A 20908-nucleotide genomic window follows, 5' to 3' on the forward strand; every position below is an offset into this window, starting at 1 on the left:
GAGAGGTGTAAAAAGGGGCGTGGCCCCTTTACACGTCTCTGCAAGGAAGCCCCCAGGCGCGTTTGCAGAGGGGGAACTAATTCCCCTTAAATACTGGGGGTCCTTGGGGGCCAACTAGCCCTCCAGGAACCTCCAGTATGCGCCAGGGAGCTGCCTTACAGAGAGGTGTCAAAAGGGGCGTGGCCTCGTTACACGTCTCTGCAAGGCAGCCCCCTGGAGCATTTGCAGAGGGGGAATTAATCCTCTTAAATACTGGGGGCGCGCTTTCAGAGTGGTGCCTTAATGTTTTTTTGGGGGGATCGGCAGGGTACGGGTACCTACGCGTATACCTGGATTTGTTTCTATTTTTTTTTTCAATTTGGGGCCTTGAGGGTCTTTGTGGGACCCCCTGAGCAGGCCTAGGGGTTCAGGAACCGCCAGTATGCGCCAGGGGGCTGCCTTGCAGAGAGGTGTAAAAAGGGGCGTAGCCTCTTTACACGTCTCTGCAAGGCAGCCCCCTGGCGCGTTTGCAGAGGGGAAGTAGTTCCCCTTGAATACTGGGGGTCCCTGGGCGCCAACTAGCCCACCAGGAACCTCCAGTATGCGCCAGGGGGCTGCGTTGCAGAGAGGTGTAAAAAGGGGCGCCAGTAGGTAATGTATGTGTGTGTGTGTTTGTGGGTGTGTGTGTGTGTGTGTTAAATATCACAATGATATATGCCATAAAATGGTTCAAAAGGTAAAAAGAAAAAAATGCACTTAACATGAATAAATCATAAACTTAACTGGTCTGACTTATGGTATTTGTATATCATAAACGTACTGTTTGTTATATGCACATCTTGGAAAAGTGTTTATGTTATTTTGCTATTTGTAATAAATGTTATGCCCTCATAAATTTGGAGTTGAAACTACTGCAACCACCCAAAAACTACATTGGCGAAGTAATTTCGGTTTACCCTGTACATAGTATTAGTGAGAATAACAGATAAATGAATTCATCAGGAGCCCCTTTTGATTTGTTGTTTTTTACAGAATCCATTTATATCTTAGTTCATACATTCGTGTGGATTTCGTGTAAACGGGGTGTTTACAGAATGACGTTTCTATTCTTCTGTATCGGAGGCATTTAGCAGGTATTTGTATAGTGACATTGTTAAGATATATTTCATGAAATAATATTGTTGACATGTTTTGCTGGGTGCATATGTATCAATTCTTTATATTAGAATCATTTTAGTTTTATTAGAAATCTCTACATCCAACTTTGTAAATCTCAGAGTCAGTATAAATGTGCCTGGGCAGGTGGAATTATTTGTTATCTGTTTTGCGCTCAACATCCTCTCTACTGTTGATTTGTAGCGAATACGTGCGTCATCAGACAGGGTAAATCAGTCCTTTTGTCAGTAACTCTGACATGCTGGTTAAACTGAGTGTCCGGTCACTAGTGAGCAAAGGCCTATACAGGCGAACTGCACATAATTGATGCGTTCTACTAAAGTAACCAAAGTGTCACCCTAAGATAAACAGGACCACCTGTCACTGTCACACAAGGTATTCAGCACTTTTAGGTTGCAAACCTGATATAACTGAGAAGGGTGTTTGGACTTGCTAGAATTCAGTGGCATTTGCTTGGCTTGTTCTGCCTGTCGCGTTACTTAGGGAAACCTCTACACACATGAGTAAAATGCCTATGCCATTTAGAAACTGGGCAGTACTTTCTTGCACGTGGGTAGCGCTGGGATGTTGCGCCAACACTTTCTACAGTTGAACAGGAAGCACCTTAACCCAGCTTCCGTTCTTGCTACTAACCGAAAACGAAAACATTACGTGTAAATCAAGTCACCGTTAGAAGTAAGTGGCAAAGCAGACTGCTAGAGGTAGGCGCACCCACAGCGCCTGAATGAAGTTGCGCGCAGGCCTGGGCGCTAGTAAGGCCGATTTTACCTCAGAGAAGCGCCAGCTCTTCGAAGACAGAAGCCCTCTATCTGCTGCAGACAGAGCTCAGTTACAAAACGCCTTATCATTTCCTGGTCTGGGCTGGGGGAAACAACCACTCACACACATTTGATCTTTGTCTTGGCTGCCGCTGAAATTCAACGCAGGAGGCAGCGGAAGAGCCGGTAAGTGTGCTAGGGTGACTTACGGTATTGGGCGTTGTGTATCGAAATTGATTTTGGGCTTGTTAGTTTAAAAAGGTATCTTTTATTAAAAAAAGCTTTACGGTACAGAATCTTTAAGAATTTGTTAGCAGTATCTTTTTTTACTCCGGGTTCATGGATTTTTAGTATATTGGATACAGTTGTCTAATTTCCGGGTAATTCTGCCTTGACGAGCGTAGGCAGTGCTTAATTTGAGCCAGTGGTTGCAGGTGTGACCTGCCGGCTCTCGTTTTTGGGGACAGGGGCTTATTTTTCCTTATCGAACTTTGACTCAGAGCAAGAGAGAGAAAAACACACAAGGGTGTAAAAAGTAGCAAAAGAAAAAACTGAAAAAACACGGCAAAGGTAGAAAGCAGGAACTTGCAATAGTGAGATAAAGGTGCAGGGGGTGTCTGGTGGTGAATTAAAGAGGCATGAGGGGTAATCAAGGCAGTAGCATGGCTAGTCATTTGGATGCCGGTGGTGGTCCCTGTGTTTGCCACCCCGCAGTGGCAGAATTGAAGAGCGTTGTGGGAGGGGGGGGGGGGCAGGTAAGAGCTGGGGAGCCCGCCTCCCCGAAACTCATGCCACCATGGGTGAACCCTCTCCACCCCCCCTTGCTGTGCCACTGAATCAAGGCCATGTAGTCTTGGCTTTATGCACATTGCCATTTATTAGTCCTGTCTCTGGGCTTCTGAGCAAATCTTTGGGCCCCGGCACTTATTCTTTCACAAAATAAGCACTACCCCCTGTCCCTGCTGACAGCAGGGCAATGGCCGGAACAGAAAGCAAGCCTGGCTCCTAGAGTGGGGTTTACACTCTGGAGTTTCCACTCTGTGCCCTTTCTGTGACCCCTCGTCTACAAATAGGAAACTGATCAGGAGCTAAGGATGGCAAATGGGATCAAACCTGTGATGTCACTGGGAATCAAAGAATATGTGAGAACATTTCTGTTCCCCCTTGCATTATGGTAAGTCTCCACCCATATTCAGTTTTATAATACAATGAGAACATGGTGCACAGACTACCAGTGCATGATTGAAACAAACCTGTCACCATGTTCTCCTACCTGGCAGCCAAGACATGGAACTCCCTCCCGGCCCACCTCCGGCTGACACAGGATCATCTCTCCTTCAGGAAACTCCTCAAGACTTGGCTCTTCGAGCAGTAGTGGACCCCTCCCCACCAGCGCCTTGAGACCCTCCGGGTGAGTAGCGCGCTATACAAATGCCGATGATTGATTGATTGATTGACTTGCATTGTAGTGTATTATATTGCATTTGCATTAATAAATAGCTCTTACTACCCCTAACGAAGCATCAAATTGCTTGTATGTAGTCAAGTTTTTTCTTAAACTAGAAGAGGCCTTCAGTGGTGTTTCTGGAAACACACATTTAAATGTGATACCCATCAGTGGTAGAATGCAATAATTAATAATGACATTTCAATACAATACACTACATATGACAGATTTGTTTAAGTATTGCACTGTATTGTTTAAGTATTGCACTGTTGCCCAGTGCACTATGTTCTAATCGGACATTTTGGAATGACAGGCTAATTTGAATTTTGTCTCCCAGGCAAAAAACGGTGTCCCCTTTCAGCTTTAGTGTCTCAGGGAAGAGTAGTTTAGTGTTTTTTAATGAAGTCACTGCTTTGAAAGGGTCTCATGCACGAAGAATGCATTGGGTAAAAGAGCTCACCGACTATTACCAAATGCATTCTTATTTTTCAAGCTGACCTAGGTATCAATAGGTCAGTTCACAAAATATAGAATGGTATTGGATCACAAGTCAACCTACGTCATAAATATTAATGAGGGAATTCGCAAATTGCAGCCTACTACGATTGGCTACAATCACAGGCAAGGTGGCCTGTGATTGAATAAGAAAATGTTTACACATTTTTTTAAACAGTAGGCAGAGGTCCCCCCCGGAACCACTGCTTACTCTTCATAAATGTATTTTCATCATTGACAGAGTGGAAGGGGTCTCGTGGAGCGGAGCCCCTTCCCATTTGCAAATTGGTTATCACCTCCTTAGAATTGGTGGTAAAATATTAATGCTTTGCGACCAGATTTCGAATACGTTAATGAATCGGTATTTGGAAAGAATTCCCTTATCACTCCCCTTCTAAATAGCGATTCCCTAATGTTTCTTAAAACCATTTAAGGATTTGTAAACTTTTTGCGACCGGTAAAACTCTTTGTCCATGAGGGCTTGAGAGCCTATACACTATCTTGGATTGACCCTTTATGCCACTTGCGTAGCCTGGATTTGAGTGACCCTAATCCAGGCAATGCACATAGACCCATGGTTCGGGTGTGCAGTGATATCTTGCAACTATGGACTCGGGTGTCAATGCACCTGCTGCACGAATGATAGCTGCGACCCTTTACAGCTCTGCTTTGCCTTCTCTCCTATTTCCATCCAGTTCTCCTCTTATCTTTTACTTCCATTTCTCTGTTATCTCCCTTCCCCTTCTTCTGTCTCTTCCTTCTCCTCATCTGTCCCCCACTGATCCTTAAATCCATCCTCCCTTCTTTCACTGACATCCTTATTTCGTGCCCTTTTCTCTTCTTCCTCCCTTGCTCCTTTTCGCTTACCCTGGTCTCCTTTCTTCAATTCGGTCACCTTTCCTTTTATCCCTTTCCTCTCCATTATGTGTTCGCCATTTCAAGTCCCCAGAGCCTCTACTTTCGTTGCACCCCTCCACTCCATCTTCTCCTCTTCAAGGAGTAAACACAGAGCCATGCACCAGACACGCTGTGTTTAAATAAGTTCTGGAAGGGCGGCTTCTGAATGAATCCACCCGGTTCAGGGCAGACTGCCCCCCCCCTACTCCTGCATCCCAATCAGTGCAGTATTAACACATGGGCAAGCTGGGCAGTTGCCCGGGGGCCCCACTTGCATATACGCCCCATGCAGACCAGAATTTAACACACATTTTCCGTTAAACATTTTTATTTCTGTGAGTGGTTGTGTAGGCAGGGTCCAGTTCAGTGCTTTGCCCGGGGGCCTATAATGCTGTTAAGAAGGCCCTGGCCCCGTTGCCACTGCATCAGCCTCACCACTGAAAGCTATGCCCCTGCTTTATGCACGGGATTCACCGGTGGCCAACAAAGCACAAAAATGACGAGCTGACCTTTATTTTCAACAATACATCTTCTGACTGAAATATTTCATATATATGTCTGCGCAAGGAAACATTGTATTTTACACTTCCAATGAAATGGCCTCTATGTGCATGCGGTGAAGTGAAGCTACAATAACTAAATAATTTTATGAAACAAACTTTCATCACAGTGGTTTTCTTGGCGCTATGTGACACTTGAGTTTTGTCTAACAGTTCTGATTTTATCGGCCTATGAAAGGTTGAGATGGCTCACCAGGAGACAAACCTATGACCATGGGGTCAAATCCAGTGTTTAATTTGTACAAATATAATTGCAGGGGCTAAAGGTTTTTCTAAGGATATGGTGCTGCCCCCTGTCGGGGTTGCCACTTGCAAAGGCCGTCTGTTCTTCAATCTTTCACCGCCCTACACTTCCTGTTTCTATCTCACTTGTGAATGTTATTTTTAATCCTGATTGCTCACGTTGTCACTATTTACATCTTTTCTTTCCACCTTCTTTCTCTCTTTTCTGCCTTTTTTTTTTTTTTTGCTCTGGGTCGATAATAAAAAAGCAAATTCTAGTATCCAAAAGTGAGGATTGGTGCCCACCGCCAACATACATTAAGCATTGGATAAAACACAAACTTAAGACAGTTATCAGTTGAAAATGTCAACTCAGTATCAATAGATCCCCAATTCGGTATGGTGGGATCTGAAATCTGTTTATAATGTCACTTTCCGAGGAAAAGCCTGGAACAGGAGGCCTTTACATTTACATTTATAACTTTATTTCGATTTATATAAAATCACAAAAATTAGAACACGTGTACCCAACACATATTGAAAAACAATAGGTAGGCAGGTCCTGAAATCAAATAAAGCAGTATATACAGTCTAGCACCTTTACCATTTATGGTTTAATACCTCTCTGCGTAGTGTAGGTATGTACGGGGTGTGGTAAGTACTTTACCCTTATCTGGGGCACTCGTAGTTTGAGCCCTATACATCAAGGACTCGGGGGCATATTACCAAGCAATAGCGATAATTATCGCTATTGCTTGGTTAGAGACAAAAATTTATCGCCGTCCTGCAGCGATTTTTATCGCAGATAAACCTTGGTATTACCAAGGTTTATCGCAAATGCGATAAAAATCGGCCGCAATGCATGAATATTGCTGAAAAGTCAGCGATATTCATGCATTACCGAGCTAATGCTCTTAGCCATGTTATCCACCTCCCATTGGATAACATGGCTAAGAACTGCTCAGGGTAGGTGTTAGCTTTTGGAGATATTCGCGCTTAGTGCGAATATCTCCAAAAGTTGGTAATAGGAGATAGCGATGTTAGCGACTGTTTCCAGTCGCTAACATCTTGGCACGCCCACTTTGCATGTCATTAGTGATAAATTTCTCTGACATGCAAAGTGGGGCCCAAGATGGTCGCTATCTCCTACTAGCTGTCACTAACTGGTGTTAGCGACAGCTAGGTAATAGGGAGATAATTTTATCTCTGCTTTCTTGGCTTTTAAAGCCAAAAAAGCGGAGATAAACCCCCTTGATAATATGCCCCTCGATTCTTTAAGAAAACATCTGTGTTTTTTTCTGAGCTGTGCAAGGGTAGAGCTTACACTGCTTTGCATTTGTTAATATGCTGATCCTATTTAATCCGGTCAATGAGAAGTTATAAATCGTTGCCTCTTTCATGTCATGAAGGTTTTTTTTAAATTTGGTCAGATTCACACAGTTTATGAATTAGGCTGAAAACAAAGAAAGACAAAAAAAAACAGGTGAAATCATTAATTTCATTGGGTGAAACCTTTCCCACAAAATCCGCATTCACTACAAAAATTCCATGGAGAAAACAGTTTTGCAGGGAAATTCTCTTAGAAGCAAGATTTTATTAGGAACATTCTTAAAAAAACCAGAGAACCCAACGGAGGCTGTGCCAGATTCACACATTTTGCGAAATGCAAAAGCTGTGTTACCTCAGAATTTTGCTGGTAAAGTGAAATGTTATGCATTCTATGTCGAATTAGCACACCGTGAATTCTTCAATAAAAAAGCTGAATTAGTGCTCTGCATCATATTATTGGATGCCGAGACTGTAGCTCCCTTTCCGCACCTAAAAGTAATTAAATAAATTAAGATTTTTTTTTCTTAATTGCTTGCAAACCATTCCCTTAACCAATGACAAGTATCAGCTACATGTAACTTGACGCTCATGTCGTGCTGCAAATTATTCGGGCACTTACTTCTATTTCCACAATTGCTACTTTAAATTAACCAAGAGACCCAGTGCCCAGTGCGTGACATCTTCAGCCAGCTGAGGTTGATTTGCCATCAGGACTTTTTATTAAAAAAAAATATATATATATATATATATATATATATGAGAACACTGGATCCCTTCACTCCAGCTCTGCGCATGCGGACACTGCCTCCACGCCAACCACAGGAAGGAAGAGACGAACCACCGATCTGGCAGGCAAATGGTATTTTATTTCTTGCAGTTCACTCAGCCATATATCAGCGACGCGTTTCGGGCACGGATGCCCTTGCTCACGCTGCTATGCAAAGAATAAAGCAATCACAAGCCGTTTTTAAATGCATGTCACCTGTGTAGGTTACCACCCCCTGGTGGTAACTTCCTATACCACGTGATAAACATAAGTGTAGAAAGACTATCACTGCTTAGGGATTATTACTCTTTAAGCACACTTTAAACTTTAAACAAATATCAGGTTAAATCCATGATAAATAAATAAACAGTATTAGCGAATTGCACGAAATGACTGGTTAAATCCACATATATACAGAATAATTCGTTATTGGATTAGCATACATAGCGTGTAATATGAAAGAGACTGTTATAAATATTGGGAATGGAAATCCAATAAGTGCAAACAGGCATCAGGACCATATTATAAGTGTGCAAAATATAGCAAAGTAGTTTTTAGCAGCAAATAGACCATAATAAAGTGCATATGTGACAATAAAGTGCAAAAATAGTGATTGCGACGGAAGATGGACAACGTCTTATGGAAGTATATGTTAAGCCTCAAATACCACCAGGACAACGGAAGCCTAAGCAATAGATATAACTGTATTCAGAGCCCTGAATTAAACACAGGTCATAAATATATAAAGGCAATCGATGTCACAAAAGTTAAAAGAAGTATCAAAAGTGTAGAAAAAGTGTTAAAATAGTGTTAAAAAGCTGGTATCAAAATTTCTTATAAATATAACAATATCTACAATCAATTAGGACAGAGCAAATAACCAATGTGCAACAAGCAATTATATAAAGTGCTATACACAGTGCAAGACTCAACACACCAATATCAAAGTCAAGAAAAATAAGGAAAAATAGAATTGCATGAATGAGACATAGTGGGGAAATACACTCAAATTGCAGGATACATAAATAGGGAACCTAACTTATGTATCAATAGTTAACCAGAGGACGGAGGTATGGGCGGCAGGGTAAGAGATGGATATACCTAATTGATGGACATCACAAATAGGGAACCTAACTTGAGATGTCAGAGAGCTTATAAGGCTACACTTAAAGACTGGAAGAGAGAATCTAAGGAATAAAAATGTTATTCTAAAAAGTGGTGCAGTTCTTCAATATTGTTAAGCCCGTTGGGCCAACGGGTATCCAGCTCAAGTATAAACCTCGATTCTAACTTCCTGAGTAATAGCTCTCTATTGCCACCTTTCCTGGACAAAGGTACAGAACCAATTACATAATACGAAAGGCAAGATAGATCTCTTTTGTGAGTGTGGTTGAAATGCCTTGCGACCGGATAAGCCGGATCGTTATGGAGTATGGCTCGTAGGTGTTGCAATATGCGCATGTGTACCTGAAGTTTGGTACTTCCTACGTACCGAAGTCCGCAGGAACATACCAAAACGTACACGGCATAGTCAGTTTTACAAGAGTAATTGCCCAGTATAGGTTTGTCCTCAGGACTAAATGGAGTAGTGTAGTGGGTAGTGGACATGCCAAATTTGCATGCCCGACAGCTGGAGCACTTATAAAACCCCCTGGAAGGTCGTAGCCACGCTGCTTTGGTTTTTAGCTCTGGAGCAGGGGTGTCTAAGTAGCTACCCATGGTCTTAGCTCTCCTAAAGGACACTAGAGGAGTAGGGGGTAACACTGGATTGAGAATATGGTCACTTAAGACTATTGGCCAATTTTTGTTCAGAATGGCCCTGATTTTCTTTTCCTCTCTGCTGAAAGTAGTGACCATACGGGGGCCGGTATCTAGAGGCCCACTGGTGGTAGTGTTCTCGGTTTCAGTGATGTTCTCAGGAAACAGGCTTTCTCTGGAGCGAGATAGAGATTTTTGATAGGCTTTTTCTAGCAGTGCTTCTGAATAACCTCTAGCTTTAAGGCGAGATTTGAGGTCTTTTAAGCATGATTCAAAATCAGCATTGGAGCTGCATATTCTTTTAAGTCTCAACATTTCTCCGTAAGGAATGCCTGAAATGGTGTGTCTAGGGTGCATACTAGTACTATGCAGAGTGGCATTGCCCGCTGTCGTTTTTCTATGTAAGGTGGTGTTGACCTTATTATTTTCTATGTACACTTCTACATCCAGAAATTGAATTCGATGTTTTTCCACATGGGCGGTAAAATTAAGGTTGAGATTGTTTTGGTTGATGTCATTTATAAATTCAATCGCTTCTGCCTTAGTGCCCTGCCATGCTATAAAAATGTCGTCAATATAGCGTAAGAATCTAATAACATGGGTATCCATCCAGGCCTTGTGGCGAGTCATGAGGACCTGCTCCTCCCACCAGCCCACGTGTAAACACGCGTAGCTGGGAGAGAAGCAGGCCCCCATCGCCACACCACGAAGCTGTCTAAATATGTCTTTGCCAAAGGAAAAGAAATTGTGGTGAAGGCACCAGTCCATTAGCTTGATGATGACCTTGTTGTGCTCGTATAGCTCAATGGGGCGCTGGCCTAAGAAATGTTGTACGGCCAAAAGTCCTTGTTGATGGTTAATGCTGGTATACAGCGCTTCCACATCGAGGGTGATGAGCCACATGTCTGAGTTCCAAATGATGTTTTCAATTTTTTTGATAAAGTCACTGGTGTCCTTCACAAAACTAGGAAGTTCCTTGACAAAGTCCTGGAGAAAATAGTCGATGTATTCTCCCACCTTTTCCCCTACACTTCCAATGGCAGACACAATGGGTCTCCCGGGTATAGGTGTGACAGCTTTATGGATTTTTGGTATAAGGTACAGGGAGGGCAATATGGGATGTTCAATGCACATAAATTTATGCTCTTCAGAAGAGATGAGGCCTTCACGTTTCCACTGGCCTAACATTTTGTGCAGTTTCATTTTGGCATTTTCATAGTCCTTTTGTGAACTTTTTTCATAGCAGGTGGAGTCGTCTAGTTGACGTTTCGCTTCCAAGATGTAGTCTGCTTTAGGCCATATCACCAAGTTGCCTCCCTTGTCGGATTTTTTGACGACAATTTCATGGTTCTTACTCAGCTTTTTCATTAGTGTGTCAAATGCTTTTCTCCTGTGTATTTCTTTTTTGCGAAACTTGCTGTTAGATTTTACATACAATTTTTTTATGTCATTGACTACGCAGTCGTGGAAAGTGTCTACGGCGTCTCTTGGCATCATTGGTATAAACTTGGACTTACTGCGGAATGGACTGAGGCCCGCCCCTCTTTGTTCCATGGAAATTCTGCGTAGCCGATTTTGTGTAGCTATATCAGAATCATAATCCACTGGATCAGGGTTGGTGGTAAGCTCATAGGCATCTAGGAAAGCATGGGTGTCAGCTGCGATAAGTGGAGCAGTGCCATCTGGGTTGCGTGCAGAGTTGGTGGTGTTAAATGCGTCAGATGATTTAATAGGTTTCAGAGCAAAATGTTTCTTTAGTTTCAATTTGCGTATGAAGCAAAATAGGTCCACTCTTGTTATCGCATAATTGAAACTTTGTATAGGCGAGAAATTGAGGCCTAAAGAAAGTAGTTGCTCTTCTGCCTTGTCCAAGACGATGTTGGATAGATTTACAATGGTGTTGTCTGCTATCGCCGTTTCCCCCAGGTTTTCTTTTTCTTTTTCTGTGGCTGCCCTCCGGCGTTGCTTCCACTTGCGTTTTCTTGCCTTCCGGCGTTGGTTTCGCCTTTGTCTACTTGCTGATTGGGCTGCCAAGAACGCAGAGTCTGAAGTCTCTCCTCCACCACAAAATCCAACTCTTGCTGTAAGTTTAATCTCGCAAGTCCTTGTAAGTTTAAATCTGTTGTGGAGGAGCCCCTAGATGATGCGTCGCTGCTGTAGTCACTTTGTAGTGGTGTGGAATCATTGCTGGCATCGTCAGGTATGGAGGTAGCTACATTGCCAGAACTGGTTCGCTGCGTGGAGACAGATGAGCTCTTATTGCCGGAGCTTTCCCCAGATCGTTTGTTAGAATAGGCTTGTCGCTTGGCATTATTATACTTTCTAGAGAATGTAAAAATGCGACCTTGGCTGTAATCATCTGCGTCCCGTGCAAATTTGGTGGCCTTTCGCTCCTTTATTTTCTCTTCGTGTTTTCGAAGACGCTCAGCCATTTTGTCTGTCTGTTTCTGGACTTCTTGTTGGTCGGGGTGGGCGTTTATCTTCAATTCTAGAATTTTTATTTCTTCTAGGAGTTTCAAGCGGTCACTTGCGGCATACTTTATTAAAATACACACCAAATTCATCGATGCCGCAAGGTTGCTCTCCCCCCACTCCTGTAGCATGGCCGGGTCGGGTTTGTCGAAGCTTGGCGCTAATAGAATGTGCAGCCCACGAGGGACTCGGCCCACCTCTTCATATTTACTCAGCGATTTGTGTTCCCACCACTTGGTGCATTCTGACTTGCGGAGTTTTTCAAGCTCTTTAAATAAATGTTGCAAGTTCCTCTGTTGTGTGGTGCTCGTTTCATTACGTGACGGTGATCTGTCTATGCGGTTTGCAGTCCCGCTGAACATGGTGGATGCGGCTTCTTCCCGCAGTTTGTCGATTTCGTCATTATTCATAATGGCTATGTGAGTTGAGTTTTTACGGCAGATCACTGGTAACGTGTAGTGTCTGCGCTGATACAAAGTTGCTGCTGATTATCTACGCCGCCGTGTTTCGTGATGCATTTTCACTCACCGCTCGTGTGTGGTAGAAGCTGCTACTCATCTCGCGTCCTCCGACCCGAGTCCGTGAAGTTTTTTCCGCCGCCCACACTCGCGAATGTAGTAACTGCAGACACGGGGACCTCCGCTGTGTTTTCCCAAAAGAGATCCGAGCCAGTTGATTTGAAAAGCGGAAGTCTGCTTGAGGCGTAGGGGTTCGTCACGGAAGCAAATCCTCTTCCGGAAACATATGAGAACACTGGATCCCTTCACTCCAGCTCTGCGCATGCGGACACTGCCTCCACGCCAACCACAGGAAGGAAGAGACGAACCACCGATCTGGCAGGCAAATGGTATTTTATTTCTTGCAGTTCACTCAGCCATATATCAGCGACGCGTTTCGGGCACGGATGCCCTTGCTCACGCTGCTATGCAAAGAATAAAGCAATCACAAGCCGTTTTTAAATGCATGTCACCTGTGTAGGTTACCACCCCCTGGTGGTAACTTCCTATACCACGTGATAAACATAAGTGTAGAAAGACTATCACTGCTTAGGGATTATTACTCTTTAAGCACACTTTAAACTTTAAACAAATATCAGGTTAAATCCATGATAAATAAATAAACAGTATTATTTGGTCAGATTCACACAGTTTATGAATTAGGCTGAAAACAAAGAAAGACAAAAAAAAACAGGTGAAATCATTAATTTCATTGGGTGAAACCTTTCCCACAAAATCCGCATTCACTACAAAAATTCCATGGAGAAAACAGTTTTGCAGGGAAATTCTCTTAGAAGCAAGATTTTATTAGGAACATTCTTAAAAAAACCAGAGAACCCAACGGAGGCTGTGCCAGATTCACACATTTTGCGAAATGCAAAAGCTGTGTTACCTCAGAATTTTGCTGGTAAAGTGAAATGTTATGCATTCTATGTCGAATTAGCACACCGTGAATTCTTCAATAAAAAAGCTGAATTAGTGCTCTGCATCATATTATTGGATGCCGAGACTGTAGCTCCCTTTCCGCACCTAAAAGTAATTAAATAAATTAAGATTTTTTTTTCTTAATTGCTTGCAAACCATTCCCTTAACCAATGACAAGTATCAGCTACATGTAACTTGACGCTCATGTCGTGCTGCAAATTATTCGGGCACTTACTTCTATTTCCACAATTGCTACTTTAAATTAACCAAGAGACCCAGTGCCCAGTGCGTGACATCTTCAGCCAGCTGAGGTTGATTTGCCATCAGGACTTTTTATTAAAAAAAAAATATATATATATATATATATATATATATATATATATATATATATCTGGAAAAACGTCGCCAACACACAAAAGTTGCTGTGCACGGTAAATTTAATAGGCAGGAAAACAGCGCGTTTCGCTTTGCAGCTTGATCACGTTTACAGTGAAACACCAAACAATTGTCCTTTTACAGTTTCTTCACCTCTAGAGAAAGGACAAACCACCAAGTGTCTAAAACAAAGGTATTCTCAAGGCAGCCATGTTTGAAAAGTCACCAATTGCTTATGCGAATCAAATCATGCCTTTACTGATTTAGTATCAACATAATACAGAAAATACAAAAAGGAATTGGCCGAATTTGACAACGAAGTGGCCCTGTGGCTCAGGTACATCGATGATATTTTTATGATTTGGAATGGGAGTGTGGATGCAGCCAGGGACTTTGTAAAGACCTTGAACAGAAACACTTTCAACCTGAACTTTACAGAAAATATCCATAAAAACTCAATTGAATTCTTGGATATCAAAGTTGAGATACAGGGCGACACGATCACCACCAGCCTTTACCGCAAACCTACTGGCGGTAATAGCCTGCTTAATGCTAGAAGTGCTCACCCCCGTAACCTAGTAGACAGCATCCCGTATGGTGAGCTATTAAGGGCTAAAAGGAACTGTAGCACTATGGCAAACTATGAGATGGAGAAGGAAGTCATGTGCAACAGATTCCGGGAAAGAGGGTACAAAAACAAAACAATCACTCAGGCCTGTGCAAAAGTAGATGCCAAATCTAGAAATGAACTACTTAATCCCAACAAGATCAGGGAAAATGATGACAAAGTCAGGTTCATTACTACATACTCTGCACAATCACAAGATCTACGCAAAATTCTGAACAAACATTGGAGTATCCTTATGACAGACCAACACCTAAAACCATATCTAGGGAAAAACCCACAGATCACCTTCAGAAAAGGCAGGTCTCTGAAGGATGACCTGAGTAAAAATGTTGTGTTGGATAAAATGGAAACAAGAGATACACCAGGTTTCAGATGCTGTAGATCCTGCAAGGCCTGTCGGAACAGCAGTAATTGTAAGGAACTTACTGTTCCGACAACAGGCAGTAGGTTTGTGATCAAAAAGAATCTTTCCTGTAACACCACACATTGTGTGTACGTTCTCATCTGTCCCTGCAACCTCTGGTATGTAGGCAGCACTATCTTAAAAGCTAAAGAACGTGTGCTGCAACATTTGAGGGCGATCAAGAACCTCAACCTACAATACCCAGTGGCTCGCCACTTCTCTAGCCATCACTTTCAGAATGAGAACTTGGTAAGGATGGTGGTGATAGACAAGGTTGCCCTAGGTACACGAGGGGGCAATAGAAAACTGGCCCTACGACAACTTGAATCTCGATATATCATTGATTTTGAGAGTATGACCCCAAATGGATTAAACCTGCATGAAGAATTGGCAGTACATCTTGCTGAATGAATTTACAATTGTAATTAGATTAGACTATCTGTATAGCATTTCAATGTTTTTAATTCCCCCCTTTTTATTTATTGCTTAGGTACCTCATGACCCGCCATGATAAACTTTGGGACAAGTCATACAAACCCAAGCATGCGAAACATGGAAATTAATGCAGTGCTTAATATCCTTACCTAAAACACATGAATGATGATGAAATGCATGCAAGTTTGCCCACTGGGGCGTGGACTCTGTTCAGAATCATGGTTTGCAAGTGTGCCCACTGGGGCATGGACTTCGTTCAGAATCATGGGTATTTGCCCACTTGGGCTAGATTTCTGTATGACGCTTGAATTAAGGTCATTTGCCCACTGGGGCTAGACTTTTGTACATTAAGATCGACGTGCATAACAATTGTTTATAACAATGACAGTATCAATCAGATCAACTGTCCTCTTACCCATGGAGGTCCACGACTGTTACTTTGCATTTCAAGCATTTTTTCATGGGATAAATACAAAATCGGATATCAGCACGCAATTATCACAAAATGCATTTAATATTTACGCATTGCTTGGTGGATCTGTTACTTTTTTGTATTTTCTGTATTATGTTGATACTAAATCAGTAAAGGCATGATTTGATTCGCATAAGCAATTGGTGACCTTTCAAACATGGCTGCCTTGAGAATACCTTTGTTTTAGACACTTGGTGGTTTGTCCTTTCTCTAGAGGTGAAGAAACTGTAAAAGGACAATTGTTTGGTGTTTCACTGTAAACGTGATCAAGCTGCAAAGCGAAACGCGTTGTTTTCCTGCCTATTAAATTTACCGTGCACAGCAACTTTTGTGTGTTGGCGACGTTTTTCCAAATGGAGAAAGGTACTTTTGAATGGATTGGGTGACCGGTAGCCCTACGCCGACCCGCCCGTGAGCGAGACTGAAAACTAACCGGAACTTGGTGTTCTATATATATATATATATATATATATATATATATATATATATATATATACGGTATGAGTCGTCCTGTAAGTCAGCATGCAGCCAAACAGTTAGGAGATACGAGACCCGTTTCTTGGTGTTCAGAATTTTATTTTGCCCAACACCAGTCTGCCATGACGCGTTTCGGCTACCAAAAGCCTTGTGTTTTTCAGTATTGCAAAGAAAAAATACGGCTGTAAATGGCGATGAATGATCTAGAAATGTATATAATTGTAAATAATAGGTTAAATACAGATCATAAATTGATATATTATGCATCAATCTAGAATACATCCACACGTTGTCTTATACTTTATAATTTAAATTGCAGCCGATATTACTCCCCTCTGTCAGTACTTAGTTAAATACTGTAGAAATTTAATATCCACAATAATTGTTTTTGGAAACCATACTCTCCCTCCCTCTTCTACCTTGTTTTCCTTATACAGGCTAATGAGAGTACTTTACTGAAATAATCCAAAATTGATATCTAATCACTGTATATAGAAGGAACTTGATCTGATTGTAAATACTTCATTTTTGTGGTATAGGGTCACTTTTGTACTTCACGTAAATTGTAAATATTCACGTAAAATAACCACGAGTATGTACTGGCCATACATGTACGATGCAGGGTTGGAGGTCTAGATGACCATGGAAATAGTAGAGGGTACTTACACATATCACCATATTTAAGTAAGGTCTAGACCAAAGGACTCTATGGTCCAGTTGAAGGCAGGAGCCGAAACGCGTAGACCGTCCATTTGATGCACTTTCTTTTGCACATGGTGTGTAAATAAAATCGTGAAGAAAATCAACTGTTGCTGTGCCGTGTCTTAGTCTACGAACTCGTAGGAGAAGAAGCTGTGTTGATATATATATATATATATTTATATATGCGGTATGAGTCGTCCTGTAAGTCAGCATGCAGCCAAACAGTTAGGAGATACGAGACCCGTTTCTTGGTGTTCAGAATTTTATTTTGCCCAACACCAGTCTGCCATGACGCGTTTCGGCTACCAAAAGCCTTGATCACATGATGCAGTCATGGGGGCTGGCCTCCCGTTTTAAAGTGCTAGGTGCCTGATGCGTAATGAACATAGAAAACATACTACATGCCTGAATGCTTTAGAATTTCAGAGTACATTTAACTAATAATAATGCATGTAAAATACAGGTTGAGTTGATTGTAACTGTATAAATACGAATAACAAACTCATTTGCACTGACATTGTGATTACATCACGTATTGGAGCACAAGATTAAACATGAGTTGTGAACTGGCTAATCGGAATAAACTATATTAAAACACATAAATAGTAATAATATATTAAAATATATAAATATTCCTGCTCCGTGCCAGACTCACATTGCAACAAGGTTATGTTTATACTCGAGTTGTGAACATGTCAAGTTATCAACCGTATGTTATTAAAACAACAGTAAAATCAATTCAAGACACGCAAATTTAAGAAATTTATCTAAAATTTTGTTCACAATGGTTATGAATCATAATAACCGTCCTGCCCATGTGGGCAGTGTAAATTCTTGTGCAAATAGGCAAAGAGTTCAGTGCATTATTGGTTAAATGTGCAACATCACGCAACAGTAAATTCCCAAAGTGCTACCAGTGATAAAACAAAGATGTGCATGATGAATAAAAAGAGAATAGATAAAATATCTGATGATTCAAAGATTTAGAGTGTGGAGGATGAAAGAGATTCATAGAATGTTGTTATTAGTGGAGTTACTAACTACAGGGACAGAGTCAGTGCAGGTTTTTCTTCTCTACAGAGTGACAGTTTTCTTATCTTATGCTGTTTTTATAAAGCGCACTGACACCGGAGGTTTCCTGGCGCTGTCGTTAAGATTGATAATGGGAGCCATAGCTTAAATAAGGTTTGAAAAGAGCCAGGTTTTTAGGCTCTTTCGGAAGCTTAGCAGGGTGTCAGCAGTTTTAATCAAAAGGGGGAGGGAGTTCCAGAATTAGGGTGCTAGGTAGCTGAATCTGCAGCCGCCCATTTTTTTTAGTTTGACCACTGGAGTAGTAAGGAGGTGGAGGTGGGCAGAGCGGAGGTTGCGAGCCGGACAGTGGGAGATGATTAGGGATTTAAAAAAGGCCGGGCCCTTGGTCTGCCGGGCCTTATATACCAGGCAGCCTATTTTGAAAGCAGGTCTTTGTTCAATGGGCAGCCAGTGCAGCTTGGCCAAGAGAGGGTCTAGCAGATTGCCATTTGGGGGCTTTGCAGATGAGCCTAGCTGCCTGGTTTTGCATCAATTGGAGACGATAAATGAGGGACTTGGATAGTCCCCAATAGAGCGAATTTGAGAAGTCCAGGCGGGAAAGGACTAGAGAGATGACGATTTGAACCAGAGATTCGTGGGCGAGTAGGTGGGAAATTTTACGGATTTTTCGCAACTGGTACATGCTGGCCGAGATGATGGTGCCGACATGGGTTTTAAGGGAGAGGTCGGAGTCGATGGTGACGCCCAGGCTTTTTACCGAATTCGAGGGGGCGGGGGGAGTGCCAAGCTCGTTTGGCCAAAAATGGGGGCCCCAGTATGAAGGGCTGGTACCGGGCAGGATGAGTTCCTTCTTCTCTGGATTTAATTTGAGCTGGTTGGAGATCATCCATTGTTGGATGTGAAGCATCACTGCCCGAAGGTTGGATGCCGCGTTAGGGGTGTCTAGAGGAAAAATGATCTGCATGTCGTCAGCATAGTTAAGGACAGTACAGTTCCAGTTGCGCAATGAGTGGATCAGTGGGCGAAAATATAAGTTAAACAATAAGGGAGAGAGGGAGGATCCCTGAGGGACTCCGCAGGTAGTGGGGGCCTGGGTACCAGAGAAGGGGCCAAGGTGGACTGTTTGTACTCTGCCCGAGAGGAAGGACTTAATCCATTCCCATGCCGGTCCCTGGATACCTGCCTGTCCGACATGGTGGAGAAGGATGTCATGGTCCACCGTGTCGAATGCGGCCGATAGGTCCAAGAGGAACAGTGCCTGTGGGGACCCTCTGTCGGCATTCTCCCGAAGGGTATCGAGGACTTTTAAGATGACTGCTTCAGTAGAATGCGCCGGTCTGAAGCCAGCTTGGTTCAGTTCTAAGAACCCAGAGTTCTCGATAAATGCCGACAGACAGGTGGTCACGTAGGCCTCCAGGAGTTTAGATGTATAGGGTAAGAGAGAAATGGGCCTGTATTTAGCAGGATTAGCGGAATCAGCTCCTGCTTTCTTCAGAAGAGGAACCAGAATGGCTTCCTTAAACGCGCAGGGGACCTTGCCAGAACTGAGGGAAGTGTTCAGGAGAGGGAGGATGCTGTCAGGCCGAGCAGAGAAGATCGCCCTGAGAATTGGAGGGGGACAGCAGTCCCTAGGAGATCCGGATTTGACACGGGTGATGAGTTCGGAGAGAGTGCTAATGGTAATAGGAGGGAACTGAGTGAAAGAACAAGGGTTGAGCGGGGGGGAGTCAGAGGGGCTAACAGAGGTGGAAGGGGGATAGCATTTTTAATATTTGCAATTTTTTGAATAAAGTAGGAGTTGAGCGCATTACAGGTTTCTTGAGTGGGGGCCTGAGTTGGGAGTACTCTCTGATCGGAAGAGAAGTCATTTAGAATTTTGAAGATTTCTTTGGATTTATTGCTGGCGTTATCGATTCTTTCCGTAATATGTGAGGCCTTTGCTTTAGTGATAGCGTTTTTATATTCGTTACGGACCCTCACAAATTCAGCACGGTCCTCCTTGGAGTAGCCCCGTCTCCATTTGCGTTCTAAGTGACGTAGTTTAGACTTTTGTGCTTTGAGTTCCTCAGAAAACCAGCGATGGGAATTACCATGTCTGGTATGAGCGAATTTAGTGAGAGGGGCGAATCGATCGCTGGCAGATAGCAGCCAGGTGGTTATCTCGTCCTGCAACAAATCAATGCCTGATTCTGGGTGGTTGGTGGGGCGGGTGTTGGCCAGGAAGTCGAAGAACCCCTGGGAATCATAGAAATTCCATTTACGACACAATCCACCAGGAAGGGTGGGGGCTTTAAGTTTCCCTTTAATTGAGATGGTGACCTCGATCAAGTGGTGGTCTGACCAGAGGCAGGGGGAGATGATTGGACGAGACAGGACGAGATTGTGAGTCCAGATATGGTCCAGGATATGACCCTTGATGTGAGTAGGGGAAGAGATGTTTTGAGTCAGATTGAGGTTTGTCAGGATTTCAAAAGGTTCAGTAGCGTGGGGCCCGGCTCGATCGTCATCAAACCAGTAGTTGAAGTCGCCAAATATGGCTAGTCTGGAATGATGAGTGAGCAGGTCAGCTACCTGTTCACTCAAAGACAAGGGGAACGATGGCATCGGCTGGGGGGGGCGATAGAGTAGTACGATGGCGAGGACGCCACCTGCGGTTTCCAAGCTGATGACTATATTATCTACCCCAGGTAGGGTAAGTGAGGCAGAGGTCAGAAATCTGAAGTTTTTGTGTATAATGGCCGCTACTCCTCCTCCGGGGCGGCTCAGAGGGCGATTGATGTTGAGGATGTAAAAATCCGGGGGGAGGGCTGCCAAAATATCCGGATGGGAGTCTGGTGTGAGCCAGGTCTCTGTTAGGAGCAAAACATCGGGTTTGTCCATACTAAGCATTAGGAATAGATCGAACTGGTGCTTCACCATAGAGCGTGTATTTAGGTAAGACACTCGCAAGAGAGTGTCATTACTGAGTGCATGTGGGGAAGCTGGGGGGCGGGAATGGGTGGAACCATGGTCGAGCTGGATGCTTAGGCCTGGTGGATTTCTAGCAATCTCCAGACGGGCAGTGCGCTCCAGCACGCTAGGCGGTAGGGGAAAGTGTGAGGACT

At 43.1% G+C, this 20908-nt stretch overlaps 1 protein-coding gene across 5 annotated transcripts in view; it reads left to right on the forward strand.

Annotated features, from left to right (window-relative positions):
* The first annotated feature begins 1815 nt into the window (after window positions 1-1815).
* The window catches only part of LOC147697694 (P2Y purinoceptor 8-like), a 392162-nt gene continuing 373069 nt past the window's right edge, over window positions 1816-20908 (forward strand). For 2 of the 5 annotated variants that reach the window (XM_086934362.1, XM_086934365.1), the window contains exon 1: window positions 1839-2099. The gene's annotated coding sequence lies outside the window, so the exon portion shown is untranslated. Of the gene's footprint in view, window positions 2100-3241; window positions 3325-20908 lie in introns of those variants that run through there. The other 3 variants (XM_086934361.1, XM_086934364.1, XM_086934363.1) reach the window with 3 other exon arrangements.

This window comes from Lissotriton vulgaris, chromosome 8, assembly GCF_964263255.1.
Source record: "Lissotriton vulgaris chromosome 8, aLisVul1.2, whole genome shotgun sequence".
Classification (NCBI taxonomy): Eukaryota; Metazoa; Chordata; class Amphibia; order Caudata; family Salamandridae; genus Lissotriton; species Lissotriton vulgaris.